At 41.6% G+C, this 22,114-nt stretch overlaps 1 non-coding gene across 1 annotated transcript; it reads left to right on the top strand.

Moving 5' to 3' along the window:
* Positions 1-21,124: 21,124 nt before the first annotated feature.
* On the top strand, positions 21,125-21,213 carry trnar-ucg (transfer RNA arginine (anticodon UCG)). Its single transcript is given in 2 exon segments — positions 21,125-21,161; positions 21,178-21,213. It is a non-coding gene; the product is annotated as a tRNA-Arg (tRNA).
* Positions 21,214-22,114: the final 901 nt, after the last annotated feature.

Genomic DNA, 22,114 nt, shown 5'->3' on the forward strand with positions numbered 1-22,114 from the left:
CCAGGGTGGATCAACCAATGAGGATCAAGTAGTGAGTCCCGACTGGCGAGGGTCAAACATTCCCAGCCAGCCCCTGCCGTAGATCTGTTTACCCTGCCCATAACTAAGTTATCTCCAGGCTGGCTGACGAGCAATGAGGGGATCTAGGACCTGCCACGTGTCTATTCCCCCTGCCCTTCTGCTGAAACCCCAGTGGCCAGGTGCATGGGGTCACACACGACCCAACCCATTAGTGGGAGCTCCATGTGGCCCACTCTGTCATCCTGCTGAAGCGTCTCGGCCCGAAATATGGACTGTACTCTTTTGCACGGAAGCTGCCTGACCTTTTGAGTTCCTCTAGCATTTTGTTTTTTGTTCCATTGGATCTCCAGTATTTGCAGATTTTCTCTTGTTGCTGATATCCCTCTGCCTGCCACTCCCAGGCTGAGGCCTGATGCGGTCTCTTGGCACAGGGAGTCCCTGTCTGGGGCAGGCGAGAGGCAACTCTGTAACTAGCTGGTCACGAGGTGTTTGCATCCTTGTGAGACGATGAGTGTTTCCTCTCATGTCTGTACCATTGACTCACTCTCAGGGATGGGCAGCGGCATCAGAATATAATCCATCCGATAATCTACCGTCAGCCTATTCGGAATTTCCAGTGGTTCGCGCTCAGTTGCTTTAACATACCAGGACCTTGGTTTCCGAACTTCATCCGCTCACCGAAGCAACACCCCGCCACATCATTCCCTCATTCTTTCACTCAACAGGACCCGTTTCCCTCCCCATTCCTATATACTCCACTCTGAGAACCCTACCTTCCCATTCCCACATCCCTCCACTCACCAAGATCCCACTCCCACATCGCTCCTCTCTTTGAACTGATCGGTGTTCATTGCTGTGTTCCATAGAACCATAGAACTTTACAGCACAGAAACAGACCTTTTGGCCCTTCTTGGCCATGCCGAACCATTTTCTGCCTAGTCCCACTGACCTGCACCTGGACCATATCCCTCCATACAGCTGTCATCCATGTACTTGTCCAGGTTTTACTTAACTGGTAAAAGTGAGCCCGCATTTACCACTTCATCTGGTAGCTATTTCCACATTCCCACCACTCTGCGTGTGAAGAAGAACCCCCCCCCCATGTTCCCTTTAAACTTTCCCCCCTTCACCCTTAACCCATGTCCTCTTTTTTTCCCCATAGCCTCAGAGGAAAAAATCTGTTTGCATTCCATAAGACAAAGGAGCAGAAGTCGGCGATTCGGCCCAATGGGTCTGCTCCGCCATTTCATCATGAGTTGATCCAATTTCCTCTTGTAGCGTATTGTAGTGGTTCTGTTTTTTTTTTCCCTGAAACCACATTGCTATTCAGAGAGTATATTATGTTTTATTATAAAGTTATTTAATCTCCTTACAAATATTTCTTTCAATATCTTGGAAAACTGTGAGAGCAAAACTGGTCTGATGAAAAGCATCTGGAGAACATGAATATCCAGATACGTAGGCGAGGGATACGTGATCGTTAGTCGAATCAGCATACACAAAATGGATAATTAATCGATAGAGTAGATTCAGTTGGCCAAAGGGTGAATTTGCGGTGGATTTCTGAATTCACTCCATATTCGCACCGAAATGAAATTGTGTAAACATCGAACTCTGCAGTGTCCCTTTACAAAAAAAAATCCATACGTCAGCAACCGGCACAAACTAATCCTTTCGATCCATTCTGAAGAGAATTATCTGCAGAGCGAATCAGAGGTCCATCTGAGTCAACTCTGACTGATGAAAGCTTCATAAGTATAGCGAGAACATACCCAGCAAGTCCAGACATGATATCTGAATCGAGCATCTTCTGCAGAGTATGTTCCCAAATGGGAAAAGTGTAGGACACGTATACTTTGCCGTGAAATAGAAAACGAGAGATTTGAGTTTGTAAATTGTCTATCGTTTAGAAACACCAAAATAGTAAAGCTTTAAAGAATGAAGTGTTTCCAGAAAGCAAAATAAGTCAGTAACCATATAAGCATATAACAATCTCAGCACGGAAACAGGCCATCTCGGCCCTCCTAGTCCGTGCCGAACTCTTAATCTCACCGAGTCCCACCAACCCGCACTCAGCCCATAACCCTCCACTCCTTTCCTGTCCATATACCTATCCAATTTTACCTTGAATGACACAACCGAACTGGCCTCTACTACTTCTACAGGAATCTCATTCCACACAGCTATCACTCTCTGAGTAAAGAAATACCCCTTCGTGTTTCCCTTAAACTTTTGTCCCCTACCTCTCAAATCATGTCCTCTAGTTTGAATCTCCCCTACTCTCAATGGAAACAGCCTATTCACGTCAACTCTATCTATCCCTCTCAAAAATTTAAATACCTCGATCAAATCCCCCCTCAACCTTCTACGCTCCAAATGAATAGAGACCTAACTTGTTCAACCTTTCTCTCTAACTTAAGTGCTGAAACCCAGGTAACATCCCAGTAAATCGTCTCTGCACACTCTCTAATTTATTGATATATTCCCTATAATTCGGTGACCAGAACTGTACACAATATTCCAAATTTGGCCTTACCAATGCCTTATACAATTTTAACATTACATCCCAACTTCTGTACTCAGTGCTCTGATTTATAAAGGCCAGCATTCCAAAAGCCTTCTTCACCACCCTATCTACATGAGACTCCACCTTCAGGGAACTATGCACTGTTATTCCTAGATTTCTCTGTTCCACTGCATTCCTCAATGCCCTACCATTTACCCTGTATGTTCTATTTGGATTATTCCTGCCAAAATGTAGAACCAAACACTTCTCAGCATTAAACTCCATCTGCCAACGTTCAGCACATTCTTCTAACCGGCATAAATCTCCCTGCAAGCTTTGAAAACCCACCTCATTATCCACAACACCTCCTACCTTAGTATCATCGGCATACTTACTAATCCAATTTACCACCCCATCATCCAGATCATTTATGTATATTACAAACAACATTGGGCCCAAAACAGATCCCTGAGGCTCCCCGCTAGTCACCGGCCTCCATCCCGATAAACAATTATCCACCCCTACTCTCTGGCATCTCCCATCTAGCCACTGTTGAATCCATTTTATTACTCCAGCATTAATACCTAACGACTGAAACTTCTTAACTAACTTTCCATGTAGAACTTTGTCAAGGCCTTGCTGGTCCATCTTGACTACATCCACTGCCTTACCCTCGTCAACATTCCTCGTAACTTCTTCAAAAAATTCAATAAGGTTTGTCAAACATGACGTTCCACGCACAAATCCATGCTGGCTACTCCCAATCAGATCCTGTCTATCCAGATAATTATAAATACTATCTCTAAGAAATACCTTCCATTAATTTACCCACCACTGATGTCAAACTGAGAGGTCCATAATTGCTAGGCTTACTTCTAGAACCGTTTTTAAACAATGGAACCACATGAGCAATACGCCAATCCTCCGGCACAAACCCCGTTTCTAATGACATCTGAAAGATCATCGTCAGAGCTCCTGCTATCTCTACACAAACTTCCCTCAAGGTCCTGGGGAATATCCTGTCAGGACTGGGAGATTTATCCACTTTTAAATTTCTTAAAAGCGCCAGTACTTCCACCTCTTTAATTGTCATAGGTTCCATAACTTCCTTACTTATTTCCCACACCTTACACAATTCAATATCCTTCTCCTTAGTGAATACCGAAGAGAAGAAATCTTTCAAAATCTCTCCCATCTCCCTCGGCTCCACACATAGCTGACCACCCTGACTCTCTAAGGGAACAATTTTATCCCTCACTATCCTCTTGCTTTTAATATAACTGTAGAAACCTTTGGGATTTACTTCCACCTTATTTGCCAAACCAAACTCGTATCTTCTTTTAGCTTTTCTAATCTCTTTCTTAAGATTCCATTTACATTCTTTATATTCCTCGAGCAATTCCTTTACTCCATGCTGCCTATATTTATTATAGACATCCCTCTTTTTCCGAACCCAGTTTCAAATATCCCTTGAAAACCATGGCACTTTCAAACTTTTAACCTTTCCTTTCAACCTAACAGGAACATAAAGATTCTGTACCCTCATAATTTCACCCTTAAATGACCTCCATTTCTCTATTACATTCTTCCCATAAAACAACTTGACCCAATCCACTCTCTCTAAATCCCTTCGCATCTCCTCAAAGTTAGCCTTTCTCCAATCAACAATCTCAACTCTAGGTCCAGTCCTGTCCTTCTCCATAATTATATTGAAGCTAATGCTATTGTGATCACTGGACCCGAAATGCTCCCCAACACATACATCTGTCAGCTGACCTATCGCATTCCCTAACAGGAGATCCAACACTGCCCCATCTCTAGTCGGTACTTCTATGTATTGTTGCAAAAAACTATCCTGCACACATTTCACAAACTCTAAACCATCTAGCCCTTTTACAGAATGAGCTTCCCAATCTATGTCTGGAAAAATAAAATCTCCCACAATCACCACCTTGTGTTTACTACAAATATCTGCTATCTCCTTACACATTTGCTCTTCCAACTCACGCTCCCCATTAGGTGACCTATAAGACACTCCTATCAGTGTTACTACACCTTTCCCATTCCTCAATTCCACCCAAATAGTCTCCCTGGAGGAGCTCTATAATCTATCCTTCCAAAGCACCGCCATAAGATTTTCTCGGACAAGCAATGCAACACCTCCTCCTCTGCCCCCCCCCCCCCACCTACTCTATCACACCTGAAGCAACTAAATCCAGGAATATTTAGTTGCCAATCACACCCTTCCTGCAACCATGTTTCACGAATAGCTACAACATCATAATTCCAGGTATCGATCCACGCTTTAAGCTCAACCACCTTTCTTACAATGCCCCTAGCATTAAAATATAAACATTTAAGACACTCTCCACCTGCTCCTCTCTTTTCATCCCTAGCAATGCATTCAAATTTATTATCCTTTTCTTTTTTCTCCCTTACATCTTGGGGCTGAGCGCATCTCTTCTCCATCACCTGCCTTTCCTCCCTCACACACTGTCTACTTACTTGCTCTACTGGTGAACTAACCTTCTCTCCCATAGTTTCCTCAAATTGATTCCCGCCCCCCCCCCCCATCTTACTAGTATAAAGTCTGCCCTGTAGCCCTAGCAAACCTCCCATCTAGGATATTGGTCCCCCCAGGATTCAAGTGTAACCCGTCCTTCTTGATCAGGTCACGCCTGCCCCAGAAGAGGTCCCAATGATCCAGAAACTTGAATCCTTGACCCCTGCTCCAATCCCTCAGCTACGCATTCATCCTCCACCTAATTCCATTCCTACTCTCACTGTCGCGTGGAACAGGCAGTAATCCCGAGAGTACTACCTTTGCTGTCCTTCTTCTTAACTGCCTTCCTAACTCCCTATACTCTCGTTTCAGGACCTCTTCCCCTTTCCTACCTATGTCATTGGTACCTACATGTACCACAAACTCTGGCTCCTCACCCTCCCACTTCAGGATATCTTGCACGCGATCAGAAACGTCCCGAACCCTGTAAACAGCGAGGCAAAATATTATCCGGGACTCCCGATCACCTCCACAGAACCGCCTGTCTGAATCCCTGACTATCGAGTCCCCTATTACTATGGTCCTCTTTCTTCTATCCCTACCCTTCTGAGATACAGGGCTGTCCTCTGTGCCGGAGGCCCGGCCACTGTCACTTCCTCCAGGTAGGCTGTCCCACCCAATAGTACTCAAACATGAGTACTTATTGTCAAAGTGTACAGCCACTGGGGTACTCTCTAGTACCTGCCTCTTCCCCTTCCTGACCGTGACCCACCTATCTGCCTCCCGTGGCCCCGGAGTGACCACCTGCCTGTAACTCCTCTCTATCACCTCCTCACTCTCCCTGACCAGGCGAAGGTCATCGAGCTGCAGCTCCAGTTCCCTAACTCGGTCCCTCAGGAGCTGCAGTTCGACACACCTGGCGCAGATGTGGACGTCCGGGAGGCTCGGAGACTCCAGGATCTCCCACATCCGACACCGAGAACAACAAGCTGCCCTCACACTCATACTTCCCGAATAACTGAAAATAACAAGGAGAACTAAAAGATAAGCCTACTGTGCCCTCTTCCGCCTAAGCCCTCTCAGCCCAAGCCCTGCACTCTGCTCCCGGCTCACTCCGCTGCCCGCAAACGAAGCTGCCCGCTGCTTAAGGCTGCGTTCTTTTTATATCTTCCCTCCTTCCCAGGTCTCCTTCACACGCCTGCGCAGTACCACCTCTCAGAACTCCGATCTGAAAAGCAATTTGAAAATGGCCGCCGCCGCACTTCCTCTCAAAGCCTCGCTGTCTTCTCCCAAAAGAGAACTACCTCACAATAAAATAACAACAACCAATAAAATAAATAAACAATAAATAAAATCAAGTAAACAGCAATATAAAATCAAGTAAAAAGTAGCAATATAACTAATTTTATGGATGATGCTTGATTAATTGGTTAAGTGCAATTATAGCTCTGCGAAAAAAAGATATTTTTCATTCTGGAAGTCCGAGCAAAGAAACTATTATAATGTTGCCAGATTGAAGAAGTTCAAACAGATGATTGTATGAGTGTGTATTGTCCTTACAGATGCTTGTACCTTTCCATAGGCAGCGTAAGCTGTAGGTGTCCTCCAGGGCTGGCAGCTGTCCGCGGATGATCTTGTGTGCGCTAGAGACGACCGGCTGAAGTGCTTTCCTGTCAACTGCTGTAGAACTGAGATACCACACAGAGATGCAGTACGTTAAGAAGCTCTCTACGGTGCAGCGGTAAAAGGTCACCAGCATCTGTTCAGGTAGACCAGCTTTCTTCAGCGTCCTGAGGGAAAAGACAAGCGCTGCTGTGCTTTCGTAACTATTGTTGTGGTGTTAGTGGACCATGTAAGGTCCTCTGAGATGTGTATTCCCAGAAACCGGAAACTGGACACTTCCTCCACTGTGTCTCCTTTAACGTAGACTGGAGCGTTCTTCTCATCCCGTGACTTTCCAAAGCTGATAATTAGCTCCTTAGTCTTTGCTGTATTAAGAAAATGAGTTTGCAACTATCGTACACAATGCTATAAAAACAATTAAAATAAATAAACAATAAATAAAATCAAGTAAACAGCCAGTTCAAGCAATGTCCAGCAGTACAAAAGCGCAACACAGATGCATGATAGCCATAAAACCAGTATTAAAAGTAGGAACATTACTAATTTATGGATAATGCTTGATCAATTGGTTCAGAGCAATTATAGGTCTGCAGAAAAAGATATTTTTCATTCTGGAAGTGCGAGATCCGCTCTGTATGCTGATTCGTCTCTGTTGGAGATCAACCCGATCACTGTTGTGTCGTTTGCGAATTTGACGATGGTATTGGTGTTAAATGCAGGTACACAGTCGTAAGTGAAGAGGGAGTAGTGTATGGAACTCAATGCGCATCCTTGTTTTGTACGAGTTTTCAGGATATTAGTGGAGAACAGGCGAGCGTCCCGTCTCACTGCCTGCGAACGCTCTGACAAGAAATTCAGGACTCAGTTGCAGAGTGATGAGCTGAGGGCTAGATGATGGAGTTTGGAGATGAGCTTGCTGGGGTTGACGGTATTAAAAGCTGACAGAAATCTCACAGAAATAGAAGTACCATCTGTCCACCGTTACATGCATAGACCGTCCAAACTAAAAAAAAACACAGAAAAAATAACAGAATCTCTGCCTCAGTCCTAATGTCCGTAATTTAATCAAAAGTCCTTCTTTCCATAATGTACCACGTGCTTCCAGATCAGCTTATTACCCATCCTGGAGATAGTACCACTGGTACAGAATCTATCGTCAGTCTACCCTTCCGAAATCCATTTTGATAAAACGCTATATCACTTCTCCCTTCCGAAACGCTCGATTATCGTACGTTCTATAAACATATATAAATGGGACTTTAGCGAAACAGGCATATCACTAGAAGAATCAGACGGGAACCTCCCAGCTTTAGAACAGGCAGTAGTACTGCTATTTTCCATGAGCATGGAAGGAGGTCTAACCTGCAATTACGATTTATACAATTTAATAGCATCTCAAAAGTGTTATCTAACAATAAAAATATCATTTATAATCCATTCCTGGGCACGCCTGACTTGCACTATGGATAGCCTTCTTAAAGCCACACAAAGCAAATTCTACATTAGTGATATACTCATTGCTACATGTGACTTCCAACCCCTTATCCCCACACAGTTTAATCTTTTTCGCTTAGGTTATCTTGAAAATGAATCGCAGAAAGTGACCCTTCTACTATGTCAATATACTCTGTTTCAGTAACAATATTGTTACCCTCATGAATCGATACTGGAACGTTATTATCCCTGCAAACACATTCCTCACCCTCTTTGTCTTAATCATTCCCCAAAAATATCTAAGTTGACTTTCTGTTCTAATATTATCACAATATAATCTTCAGTGATCCGTATTTGCAACGTTTACGACGTCCCTCAGCGCGGACTGTTCCCTTTACTACTTATAAGGTCACTCTGGAACTGATATTCTTAACTTTCCCAAACGCACTAGTGCTCTCTCGAATTGCCTCTGCACACTTCTCAGTCCAGCTTCATGCAGACCTTCCCCTATTATTCCCAATTTACCTGAATCACTTAAAATGCTGTTTGATAAATAGTGTGACATAACCTCACATAAATCTCAAACTTGAGACCTAACAGACGTTCATCAAGTAAAAGCTGAATCTTCTCCCAATGTGCTTTATCAAAAATCCACCTGGAAAAACGGCTTACATTCTTCGATACAAATGCATATCCAAACTCATAACGATGGGGTAATGCTCACTCAACAACCTTCTCACTCCAGACAAATTATTTGAAACCAAAGTTAAATCTACAGCAGTTCCAGAACGATAATGAACATTACATCTCGTGGTGACAAACAGGTTTCCTGAATACATACAATATCGGGAATAAAAGAACAAATCTGAAATAAACTTCTTAAAATGTTGACCATCAGAAAACAGGCTTTTCACATTTCACTGCCATATTTGAATTCCACTAAGTGCCTTCACAAGTAGACTGGGATACAGATACTCGACACATCACAGCTTCGTTCATAGCTTCCAACGTAACACGAGTTATAACAAAATACTCCTCTGCGCTTCCACTTTGATGTAAATTTCCACAGTGGGTCTAGATGATTGGACAGTACAATTGACGACATCGGTTATAAAGATTACATGTTTGTAAAGCATCTTCAGTTAGAGATCTCTGTTTCCGACATATATCCACTGGCTTCACAGTCTGTACTATGACTGGAAGCACATTATCAATATTCGGAATTCCGTGTCCAAGGCCCTTCTCCATGACTGACATTCATATTAACTAATTATCATGTCAATTCTAAATTGACCGACAGGCGCCTCAGCCGGTAAGAGCAGGGCGCACAGGTTGTTGGAAAGGTGCCCCATGGTCAGCCTCTCCTCTTCTGTTGGCGCCACTCCAACTGCATGTCGGAGCTCAGCGAGTTGCTGTTGTTGGTTCTAGCCGTACTCACCTTCCCTTTTCTCGCACGGTGTGTCTGGGATCTGAGGAGATGTTCTGAGGCAGGCAGTGAGCAAGGAGACGAGGTCTATAGACTACATTTGCCAAACGGCTCCACCTACCGGCCTGCTGACCACTTTGCACTGGTTCATCCCCTCCACACCCCCGCCCCCCCCCCCCACCCACATCTTCATGCTCTGACTTATTCTCCTTTTATCAATTCTGATGAAGAGATTTGGCATGAAACATCGACAATTTCATCTTTTCCATAGAAGCTGTCTGGCGTGCTGAGATCCTCCATCGATTCTGTCTGTTGCTTGAAGTGCTCCAGATTTTTATTTCTTGCACAAATAACCTAGGTGTGTAAAGGGAATATAATTGCACTCAGTATTGCAGGGATGATCACAATAAAGTTCAAATAAGTGTGTGAGTTTATTCTCACTGTTATACGCAGTAAATATTCTTGTAAATAAAATACACCTTTGACCTCCCTCCCTACTCACTGTACCTCAGTCTTTAACATCCTAAACGCACTCCGCGTTTCTGTCTCTTCTGCAGAAGTAGTTTAACTCTAATTGACACTTTTTTCGTGTTCTTTTCTTTCATGTTAACTGTTTGAAAAAGTTGAAGATTGTTAAATATTCTTACTTTGTAACTTTATGCTTTTGTATATTAGCAGTATTTACACAAAATTCACTGAAATCGATACTCATCTAATCGGAACATCAGGACAGTCTTCATTTTCATTTTTAGAATCTTTTCATTGTTGCGTAATCTGTAACAGCTATAAAGTGATACAAAACTTCAGCAGATTAATATGTATAGAACTAATAAAGCTGAAGAAAAAAACTGACTGTAAAATATAAAAATTGAAATATACACACACACACACACACACACACACACCCATATATATATATATATATATATATATATATATATATATATATATATATATATATATATTTGTGTATATTTCAAAAAAAATTTCCAATCTAAGACATAACATTACTTGAGAAAACCATTCAATTAATGCAGGGGTAGAAATATCGATCCGTTTAAATAAAATAGCCCTTCATGTAACAAATGCAATTACATGTTGATCTGAGGATGAGATACCCTGAGTATGATGCAGAACAATTCCTAATAGAACAGTCAATCTAATAGGTTGTAAATGAATTTCAAAGCTTTAGGAATTGTGGAAAATAAAGATATCTAAAACGATTTTAATGAAAAACATGATCAGAACATATGTGACAAAGTAGCTACTTCAGTTTTACATCTATCGCAATAGTTGTCTATGGTAGGAAATATTTTAGTCTCTCCTGTGTTATGTGTTAAATAATAACGGTGAACAATTTTAAAATGAATTAAACAATGGTTGGCACATACAGAAGAAGAATCTACGTGTTTCAAAACTCGAAGCCAATCTTCATTAACAAAGGTCATATTAAATTGTCACCCCTAATCTTGTTTAACCTTTAGTGACAGGTTCTCTTTTTGTAACCAAAATAAATTATAAAATCTGCCAATGGAACCTTTCCCTAAGGGATTCAATTTCAAAATGATATCCAACAAATCAGATTCTTGTAAATATGGAAACTTATGTAAATATTACTGTAATAAATGTCTAACCTAAAAATATTGCAAAAAATGTGTATGAGCGAGAGAAAATTTATTAATTAACTCCTCAAATGTCATCAATCGACTATCACAAAATAAATGTGTAAAAGAATGGATTCCATTATTTTTCAATAGAAGTAAAATGGGGTCAATTGTTGAAGATTTAAATGAAAAGTTTCGATATAAAACTAGACAACGAAAATAGTTTAAAATTTAAAAAAAAATACGAAACTGAACCCAAATCCATAGGGATTGTTTAATAACCGAATAAAGATTTAAATTTGGAATTTTAGAGACCTGTAAATGTAATGGAGCTCCTAAAATTGAAGTTAAATGGAATTGTTTAACAGCTTTTAATTCCAAATCAACACATAATGGTTTTTGGTTCTTATCAAGCCAATATAACCAAAACCATAATTGTCTAATATTCACAGCCCAATAATACAGTCTTAAATTAGGAAGTGCAAGTCCACCATCTTTTTAATTTTTTTTGTAAATGATACTTATTAATTCTTAGTCGATTATTGTTCCAAATAAAAGAAGAAATAATAGTCAAGTTGATCGATTTTTCTCAGTTAAAAAGATAGATATATTTTGAAAAATATATAAAAATCTAGGTAAAATCATCATTTTCACAGCATGAATACGACCTATTTAAGAATACTAAGTGGATTGCATCTAGAAAATTGTTGTATCATGGAGTCCATTAAAGGAACTGTATGCGCTTTATAGAGATCTTTATATTTTTAGTAGTTATAATACCTAAATATCTAAATGTATTAACAAGTCTAAAAGGAATATCATTATATATACCAACATGGACATTTAACGGGAGCAATTCACTTTTATTCAAGTTAAGTTTATATCCTTAATGTTTCCCAAAATCTTTAAGTGTTTCCAAAAAATTAGGAATTGATTCCTCAAGTTTTGAAATGAAAAAAAAAGATCATCTGTATAAAAAGAAATCTTATGCATGGTTCCATTCATAGAGATACCACGAATATGTTAGCTTCTCGTAATATTATAGCTAAAGGCTCCAATACAAGATTAAATAATGAAGGATTTAATGGACATCCCTGTCTAATGCCACGAGAAACGGAGAAAAGAGAAGACCTGCATTTATTTGTAATGACCGTGGCAATAGGATTGTTATAAATCATTTGAATCCATCTATTGAAATTATTACCAAAACCAATTTTTTTTAATCCTTTGAAAATGGCCACTGAACTCTATCAAATCCATTTTCAGCATCGAGAGAGATAACGCATTGAGGTTGCTTCGATAACGATAAATATATAATGTTCATCGATCTCCGAATGTTAGAGAAAGAATAACGGCCTTTAATAAAGCCCGTTTGATCCATAGAAATTATTTTAGTCAAAAATTTTCCAAGCGATTAGCCATTACTTTAGAGAGAATTTTTGCATCCACATTTCTGGGCGAAATAGGTCTATATGATGAACATTCAACAGGATCTTTCTCTTTTTTAAGAATTAAGGAAATGGATGCTTCATAAAAAGAAGAAGGTAGATTACCCTTCTCAAAGGATTCATTAAATATTTCCAAAAGATACGGAGAATGTAATCTTTCAATTTTTTTGTAAAATCACACTGAATAACCATCAAGTCCAGGAGCTTTACCAGATTGCATTGAGAAAATAGCTTTCTGAATTGCATGCTCGGTAATTGGAGCATCAAGCATCTGTTGACCTTCAGGAGATTTTTTTTGGAAATTTAATCTTATGTTAAAAAAAGCCTTCAATTTAGAGGAATCTTCAGGAAATTGAGATCTATAAAGATCAGAGTAAAAAATCTTGAAATCTTAATATTCTCATGATTACTTACGATATCTCTATTATTTTTACGAATCTTTAAGATTTGTCTTTCAGCTCTAGCTGTTCTTAATTGAGCAGCTCAGAGCTTATTATTTTTATCTCCAAAAATATAAAATTGACTTTTCAATTTAAGCAAATATCCTTCAATAGGATATATTAGTAATAAATTATACTGTGATTGTAATTCTACTCTTTTTTTAAATGAAACAACATTTGGAGAGATTGCATTGATGTTATCTAATTCTTTAATTTGTTTAGAGATTTTATCTAATTCCATTCTTGCTTGTTTCTTCAGTTTAGCTATATTCGAAATAATTTGACCGTATAGATAAGCTTCTAATGTATCCCAAATTACTAACTTAGAGACTTTTCGTATATTATTAAAGAGAAAAAGCTCTTTTATCTGAGCTTCGATAAACTCAACAAATTCCGAACTTTGTAATAAATGTTCTGGAAAACGACAAAATGATCTGGTAGAAACAACATCTTTCAGTTCAAATATTAAGTTTAAAGGAGCATGATCAGAAATAGCAATCGCATCATACTCACATTTCTGAACATTGAATAAAAGTCGAGGGTCAACTATAAAATAGTCGATTCTCGAATATTTATTATAAAAATGTGAGGAAAAAGAGTATTCTGTATCACTAGGGTGCATATGCCTCCAGACCTCAATTAAACCGTAATCAATTAAAAAGGAATAAGTGACGCAGAACGATTAGGGAGTTGATATTTGGTTGATGACTTATCCATTAAAAGATTTAAACAAGTACTAAAATCACCGCCCATTTATAACATATATTGATTTAAATCAGGTAATAGAGCAAAAACTGTTTTAAAAATTGAGGGATCATCAACATTTGGTCCATAAATATTCACAAAATAATATTCCTATTACAAATTATTCCTTTAACAATCAAAAGTTTAAAATTAATATCAGCTATAATATCCTCTTGATTAAAAGGAATATTGGAATCAATAAAAATAGAAACACCTCTAGTTTTACTCTGGGATTTTGCGTGAAACTGAGGACCCTCCAATATTTAAAAAAACGCTTTTTATCACATAACCTGATATGCGTCTCTTGAGCAAAGATTAAATCAGGCTGGAAACGGTTAATAACTGTAAACGTTTTCTTTCGCTTGATAGGTTGATTCCAACCGCGGACATTCCAACTTAAAGCATTTACCTGTTTAGATATCATCATGGAACTTTGTGTATAAAAACAATAGTTAGACGCATGTCAGGAATGGTAGTCGAAAATGGCGGAGATGAACAACGATAAAAATAATTGGCATATGCTCCGGTATTCCATAACGGGGGGGGGGGGAAATCCCACCCAAACTACAAAGCCCAGAAACAAGTCAATATCAATCGACGCTAGCACCAAGAAAAGCATAGATGCAAATCCAAGCACCGCCTACCAAAGTAAAAAAAAAAACCGGCCCACATTACCTCCGACAGAGGCGCCCGGTTCACCTCCAGCCTATGGTCAGCTATGGCCAGCCGTTTGGGCACATAGCTGCACCACACAACTGCCTACCACCCACAGTCGAACGGACTAGTGGAGCGTTTCCACCGTCACATGAAGTCGGCTCTCATGGCCCGCCTCAAATGGCCGAACTGGGTGAACGAGCTTCCCTGGGTCCTGCTCGGTATCCGCACGGCGCCCAAAGAGGATCTGCACACCTCGTCGGCCGACTTGGTGTATGGCGCACCCCTGGTCGTCGCAGGAGAGTTCATACCAGCCCCAAGGGGGCAAGTGGAAGAACCCGCAGCAGTCCTGGACAGGCTACGTGAGAGGCTCGGTAACCTGGCCCCCATACCCACTTCACAGCATGGGCAGAACCCGACCTGCGTACCCAAAGACATGCAGAACTGTAAGTTTGTGTTTGTACGACGGGGCGGACACCGGACACCGCTACAACGGCCCGACGAGGGGCCGTTTACGGTGATCAGAAACAACGGGTCTACGTTCGTGCTGGGCATTGGGGGGAGAGAGGCGGTTTTCATAGTGGACCGACTCAAACCGGCTCAAGTGTACTTGGCGCAGCCGGTCGAGATTCAGGCACCGCGGTGCAGAGGCAGACCTCCCAGACTGAGGACATTGGGGGGTGTATAGCCAGTTCTGAGGGGGTGGGGGATTATGTGGCGACCCACTTACCAGCGCACTCGAACCGGCTCACAAAGTGGCGCGCCGGCATTGAGGCCGGACACAAAAAGGGCGCCAAGCCTGCTTCACCAGCAAGGGGAAAAGCCCGCGCGCGGGACAGGTCCCTGAATATGCGCACGGGCAGGGCGAGAACAAGAAGGCTTTAAAGCAAGGCCGAGAAGTTTGAATAAATTTCTTTTGCAACTTCAACTCACCGACCGCGTGTCGTTAATCACGCGCTGTGTGTAGCACACCGCTATAATTTGTCATTTTGAAGCTCTAAAAGATTGAAATAAAAAAATAAAAAGTAATCTTGCTTAAAATATTAAAGAAACGTGTCATCTTTAAATTTTTGTCTTTTGGATATCAGGTAATCTTTTACTCGCTTAGCTGTTCACAGTGACACACATTTTGACTAGGGGTGCCCCAATTTTTGCATGCCACGGTATTTTGGTTATTTTTGTGCTGGAATTTATTCCTGCCACATTTTCTTCCTTTCACATTTCCCCCGACAAGTCATTCTCCGAAATCACATGCAGTGTGAAGCATTTGTGAATGATTCTCTGATTCGTGCGTCTCCATCCATTTCACCGTTTCAAAATACATAAATTTTAATATTTTAAACATGTGAAATTCCGCACATGATGTAATCCAAAGCAACACACTAAACGCTGGAGCAACTCAGTAGGTCAGGCGGCATCTGTGGACATGAATAAACAGTTGACAATTATTCCATCATCTACCCGAGATTTTTCTTTGCGTCTGACAAGTAAGCGGGGAGACGCCAGAATAAATGGCTTGGGAAGGGAAAAGCAGAAGTGAAATGCGTATAAAAGATAAATCGCTGGAGCGGAAGCAATCTGGTAAGTGAGGACAGTGGAGCACAGGGAAAACGGAGCAGGACGGGGACGACGTGTGAGGTGATAGGCGTGTGAGAATAAACATGAGGCCAGAGCGGTGAATAGAGGTAGACAGGAGGAGGAGAGATGTTTTAAAACCGACATTCATGGCATCAGATTGTTGCTCCTACGTCTTGAGTTTATCCTCACCGATGGCACAAGAATAATCCATGGACCGGCTGGAGCGATGGTGCTCGACGAAATGACGCCGTCTCCTAGTTTATTTTCCTCCTCACTATGTCGTTAGAGAAGGCCAGAAACATGGAAAAGTAGTTGGAATATCAGTGGATGAAACATTCATGTATGGTGAAATAACGTTAGCCGCGCGCAAGTATTCCACAGTCCGAGTACCTGAACCCTGTGGCTATGTTTGTTCTCCAATGCACTGGAGACATCATTGTTAACACTGAAAGTGCAGTAGCCGAGGTCGGCAGGTATGCAACTAAACTGCTGCTGTCAGTCTCTTCTGTCAGATTTAACCGGAGAAATTCAACACATTTCGCTATGGTACTTTAGTCAGACCAATATTATATACTATTCCATCATGATTTTTCCAGTCTGCGAAGGTAGGTATTCGGAATGTATTGAACACTACGTTATCAGTCTGCCTGACTGCCTCCAATGATGTTTGAACTTCAATTTCCTTGTTTTTGTCTACATCAGCCCTCTAGAGAGCCTGATCACTCATTATGAATATGCCGGCCCTACTCAATCATGGAAGGTAATCGACACATACCTCAAAACTGACCCTCGTCTTCCCGTCAATGGTCGTCTGGCAAACTGATCAATTTCTTTCTAGAACTGACGACGGAATCACTTGCTACTACATAGTCCTGTCAAAACCACGGATTCGGCAGTGCAGTTAGGACAATTGCGATTGCGAATTTGCACGTGTCATCTAAATATTACTTATTCGTCATTGTATTTAACATCATACTTGCCATCGTAGTACCTGTCCAGACTTGGACAGAGCATAGCAACGTTTCGCTGCCGTTTTGCATTGGCCTTCCCTGAGATATTGGACTTACAAATCAACTCCTTTTGAGAGCTTCAGTTAACGGCCCTCTTTGGCCCAGCGTTTATTGTTTATTTTCCCTTTAAACGCCAACTCACATTTTTTTCTATATTTTTAGATGGTGGTTAAACGTACTGCTCCCGTAGGTTGCATACTGATTCCTAATGTTTTTTTTTTGTAGTTTTTTTCTCTCAGTTAGATGAGGTTCTTTTTTCCATTCTTTATATATATATATATATATATATATTTATTTCATTTTTATTAATTATGATTAGTTTTTTTTCTTCAGCTCTATTAATTGTATACATATTGATTTGTTGATATTTTGTATTACTCTATAGTTGTGGAAGATTATGTATGAATAAAAAGATTCTAAAAATTAAAATACTTTCCCTTTAACGCTGTTCATATTAAAGTCTGTGGAATCTCGACCAGCTTCCGTGTCTCTCACTCCGCACTTGGGCGATATCCGAACGTGGTAACAAGTCTCTCTAGACACAGTGAACGTTTTTTCTCACGTGCAATCCAGTTCAGACAATTTAATGCACAACTACATCAGAATTGATAATTTACTGATCGAAACCGGCTTCAATGATTACCGGGAGAAGGCCGGGGAATGGGGTTGCGGAGGGGTAAAAAGGATCAGTCATGATGGAATGGCGGAGCAGGATTGATCGGCCAAGTAGCCTAATTCTGCCCCTACATTTTGTGGTCTTATCGTTACTCGTCCTGCCAGAGAGCTTCCACTGCAGAAAAGGCGGTCATGGGCCGACATATCGGACCGGGAATAGAGACAGGAATTGAGGAAGTTAGTCACTGGGAAATTGTGCTTTATTTTGTGGCTGGAGCTCAGGTGATCGACGAACCCTCAATTCTTCTGAAGAAGAGACGCGACCAGAAGTATCGACTGCTTATTCATGCCCAGTTGCTGACCTGTTGAGGCCTTCCAGCATTTTGTGTAGGCTGCAATTAATTTAATTAACGGGTTCAATACGTTCAGTGCCTTTGTAAGTCTGGATGCTATATTAGTTTAAAACTCTTCACTGTATTAACTTACAAACATCATATTCTTTAAAAAATATTTCTATTGCAGGATCTATAGCTGAGATAATTTCCAGCGTGAAACTGAGCTTCCCAATAGCAGGAGATCATTGATCGATGATGAAAAATTCTGTGGAGCTTAGGAATGGACAAGATCAAAGATAGTAATCATGAAACCGAGAGGTGAGACTGAGAGTGTTTCGCAACAACATTCACTGAATTCTCGCATCGTCATTTCTTCGCCTTTGAGATTTTGCAATTTCGTGTCAAGCTATCCATACATGATTACAACTGGAATTTTACTTGAATTACATCATGTTTATTGTTATCCCAGCTGTCGGAAGACACGTCAGTCTTGTGTAGTATTTAATATTCAGCGTGCTGGATCGGGTATAAATGAATGACCGTGGTGATTCATCAGCTCAGTGTTTCTTCAGAGAGATCGTGGGCAGCTGGAAGACAGACTGAATCTCACACAGAATACGTGAAACATTTTACCGTGTGAGAAAGATATATTACATGCTCATTGCCGTTATTGGTGTTCCTGGTAAGAACACAGGTGAACCAACATTAGCAGTTCTGTGTGAGTGGTCTTCGGACTTGTTCTGTTACCGACAGCATTGTGATGCCGGTGTATCAGTCAGTGCGGTGCAGACTGCTGAGAAAACTCTACGCTCGGTCAGAAGTGCCCTTGCAGTTTAATCAGTTGCCTAGGCTGAAACTAAGCTCGCAATTAAAACGGATGTAGAGTGAAGATGGGGGAGATGGATTCATGTTGTGAAATCATGGCAGGCAGTTTTGACTTTTCAATGCAAAGCCGTTCTCAGAGTAAACTCGGATACTGCAGCGGGCTCGGAGCCTTTTCGGGGTCCTTGGTGTTATTCCATTTCAACAGTGTAAAATATTTAAATTAACGAAATTGCTGCAGGTTTACAGGCGATGCTGGAAGCGGATCGCCGGTGAGATTCAGGCGAGAGCGGCAGACAGCACTTCTGAGTTAATCTCCGAACCATCGGGAGCTTTGAAAATTTAATTAAGGGTCTGTGTGCAGTTTCGTGAACCAGGGTTTACTTCCATGCCCTGATTGAAGAGGGGGTTAAGAGAAAACCCAGAGATGCACGATGGGGATCAGACCAGATAAGTTTCATGCGATACTCCTCTCTGGAACAATGAGCATCAATGTATTTAGAATAATGCTGCAGTGGCTTACAGTAATCCCTGGGGAAAAAAAACCCCAACAACAACAAATGTTTTGAAGGACCTATATTATTCTCCCTTGGAAATCGGATGTTTTGAGCACTAAAGTCCAGAATACCCTAAACATTCGGCGGGACAGGCAAAATCTTAAAAAGCGGAATTAAAAAATTTCTGATCGGTTACCTTAACATAGTGTGAAGGAACCGCGGCCAAGCGCAGTTGCAGAATATAAAATAAGGGAGCCAAGCGAAGCTCCTGGACGAAATAGGCAAACGGGAGCTGAGAAGACATAAGAACGGGAGAAATAAATTAAATCATGGGCTGATCGTACTCTTCCAGGCCTCCCAATCCCTTGCCTTCGATTGATTTCAACGAGGTCACCCCTAATTCTGCTGAGGTCCGGTGAATAGATGCCCAGTGCCAACAGACTCTCTTCATGTGACAATCCGTTCAGTTTCAGTGCTAAGGGCACAGACACAGATAAGAACGTCCCTTTAGAACAGGGATGAGGAGGACATTCTGCAGCGGAAATAAAGGATCTGTGGAATTCATTGTCATGGCTCGTTGTGGAGCCCATCCTATTGGGTTTATTTAAAGCGGAGGGTGACAGGTTCTTGATTAGTAAGGTTGTCAAAGGTGACGAGAAAACGCTAGGAGAATTGCATTGAGAGGGATAATGTATCTGTCATGATGGAATGGCGGAGAAACATCGGTGAGCCGAATAGTATAATCTGTTTCTATGTCTTGTGGCATTGTGGTCAAGTTCGGTGACGAACTAATGGGGAATATTGTTTTTAATGACTCACATACCAACCTGTCTGGCGTCTCTGGGACAAAAGGCGGAGGCTCGGAAGTGATTGCTTCAAAGATGGTCTCCCAGATAAACATGGCGCGACGAAGATGGGATTCGAACCCACGCGTGCCGTGCACAATGGATTAGCAGTCAATTGCCTTAACCGCTCGGCCACTTCTTGCTCTTGTGATTGGAGCTTCTGAATCTCTTCAGAGCAATTACAGACTCTGCTTCTGATTCACACATTTGTTTTCAGATTCTATGTCGATTTCCTTTGCTGTCTGTGATTACTAGAATTCATGGACGTGGATAAGGAAAGTGTAGAGAGATTTGTGCCAACCACAGGAAACTTGGAAATAGCTAATGCAGGCACCTGTGGCAAAATGCTCCATTCAGTGCTCCGCAACTCGGAGAACCCGTGACTGTTTTCTGTTGTACAATGAGATAAATTTATGTTGAATTAAATAAAATTTCAGTAGCTTTGTTGTCATATTGCTCGTTTTCAAGTGAACAGATATTAAGAGAATTTGCCACCTCGCTCTAGAATGACGACTTTCCGTGTATTGGGCAAATGCAATAACCCGATAGATACTGTATTACAAACACGCTGAAGGGCACCTCCGGCTGTGCGCAGCCGCAGATCCGAACACCCAATGCTTAGACGACACAAACACATGGCTGTTCGGTTCTGGATTACCAAACCAACGGCTGAAATATCTAAAAAGAAATCGAGCTCACTCTATGAATTATGTATTAAATGTGGTGAACCATATTCAATTATTCCAGTCCCAGAATATAACGCGGCCGTAAAAGACAGTGGTGTGGGCATTTGACAATTCCTTTCTGTACGACAGAAAGAGAATATTGAATTTAAATGTACAGTCTAAAGCAGGAATGAATGGAGAGATATTAAGAACAATTATCGAATGTTCACCTGGGATAACAACACTGCATACCAGTACTTTTAGCTCGTTCAGGAAACCATTCTACACGTGAAAACTCCTTGCAGCAGTCAGCATGTCCCCCATTTTTTTATCTTGGAATTTCCCACAGAATACGGCCGTGTGGCCTAATGGATAAGGCGTCTGACTTCGGTGCTTGATTCGAAGTCATCAGAAGACTGAAGGTTCGAGTCCTGTCACGGTCGTTTTACTAAATTGGTGATTTTGGTTCCATTCTGTCTCTCACGCTCTGATGCATGGTTGTCCCAGTTCCGCGTGGGGATTCCACCTCAGTGGAAAAAGCAATGCCACGTCATTGTTATACGCATCACATTATACGTCTAGTCTGTGAGGTATTTCTGCAAACACTTTCATAGACAATTCACTGGAGCTTCTCAGATGTTTGGGTGAAGCTGCTGCTGGGACGGTAAGTTTATTTCACATTCAGCTCTGTCTCCGAGCACACCTTTTCGGCGAGAATTCGCCACCCAGTACCGACGGTACATTCTCCTGTCTCCAACCCTCCACCTATTCTTGGACTCAGCGCGCTGTTTCTCTGCCTGCTCTGGATATCTTCATCACTAATTGCCGACGGGGCATCTCCGCCTCAACATCAGGAATACTCACTTCAAATCGAACCTTACCCGGTGTGAATGCACTTCCCCTCCAATCTGCCAACATCAGTGTCAAAGTTACAATCGATCCCACTGTCAAAGTGGTTGCTGTTGTAGATTGGCGGTCTGACCTCTGCATGGTGAGAGCAGGTGGTAATAGATGGTAATAGGACCTAGTTGAGTCATTACCTGTTCAGGTAAACACATTAGAAAGTTGATACCAACTCACTGGAGACAGGTAAACCCCAACGTTGAAGTTAGGACCTCTGTGCACGTGGATGTTGTCTGCTCATAGCGTGTTGAAGGGCGTGCCGATGTAGAGTGCAATCAGCTAAATCTCTTTGCCGTGCTGCCCACTCAGTCCGAGCAGGAACCAGGCCCGATCTGTTCACAGGAGTGCTCATCGCGAAATCCGCCAGTTCGCCTCGAGACGGCAGTATTTCCGCTAGCTTTTCCTTTTCCTCCATGTCACAGGAAGCTACGGCTTTGTCGG

The sequence above is a fragment of the Hemitrygon akajei genome, unplaced genomic scaffold, assembly GCF_048418815.1.
Source record: "Hemitrygon akajei unplaced genomic scaffold, sHemAka1.3 Scf000059, whole genome shotgun sequence".
Lineage (NCBI taxonomy): Eukaryota > Metazoa > Chordata > Chondrichthyes > Myliobatiformes > Dasyatidae > Hemitrygon > Hemitrygon akajei.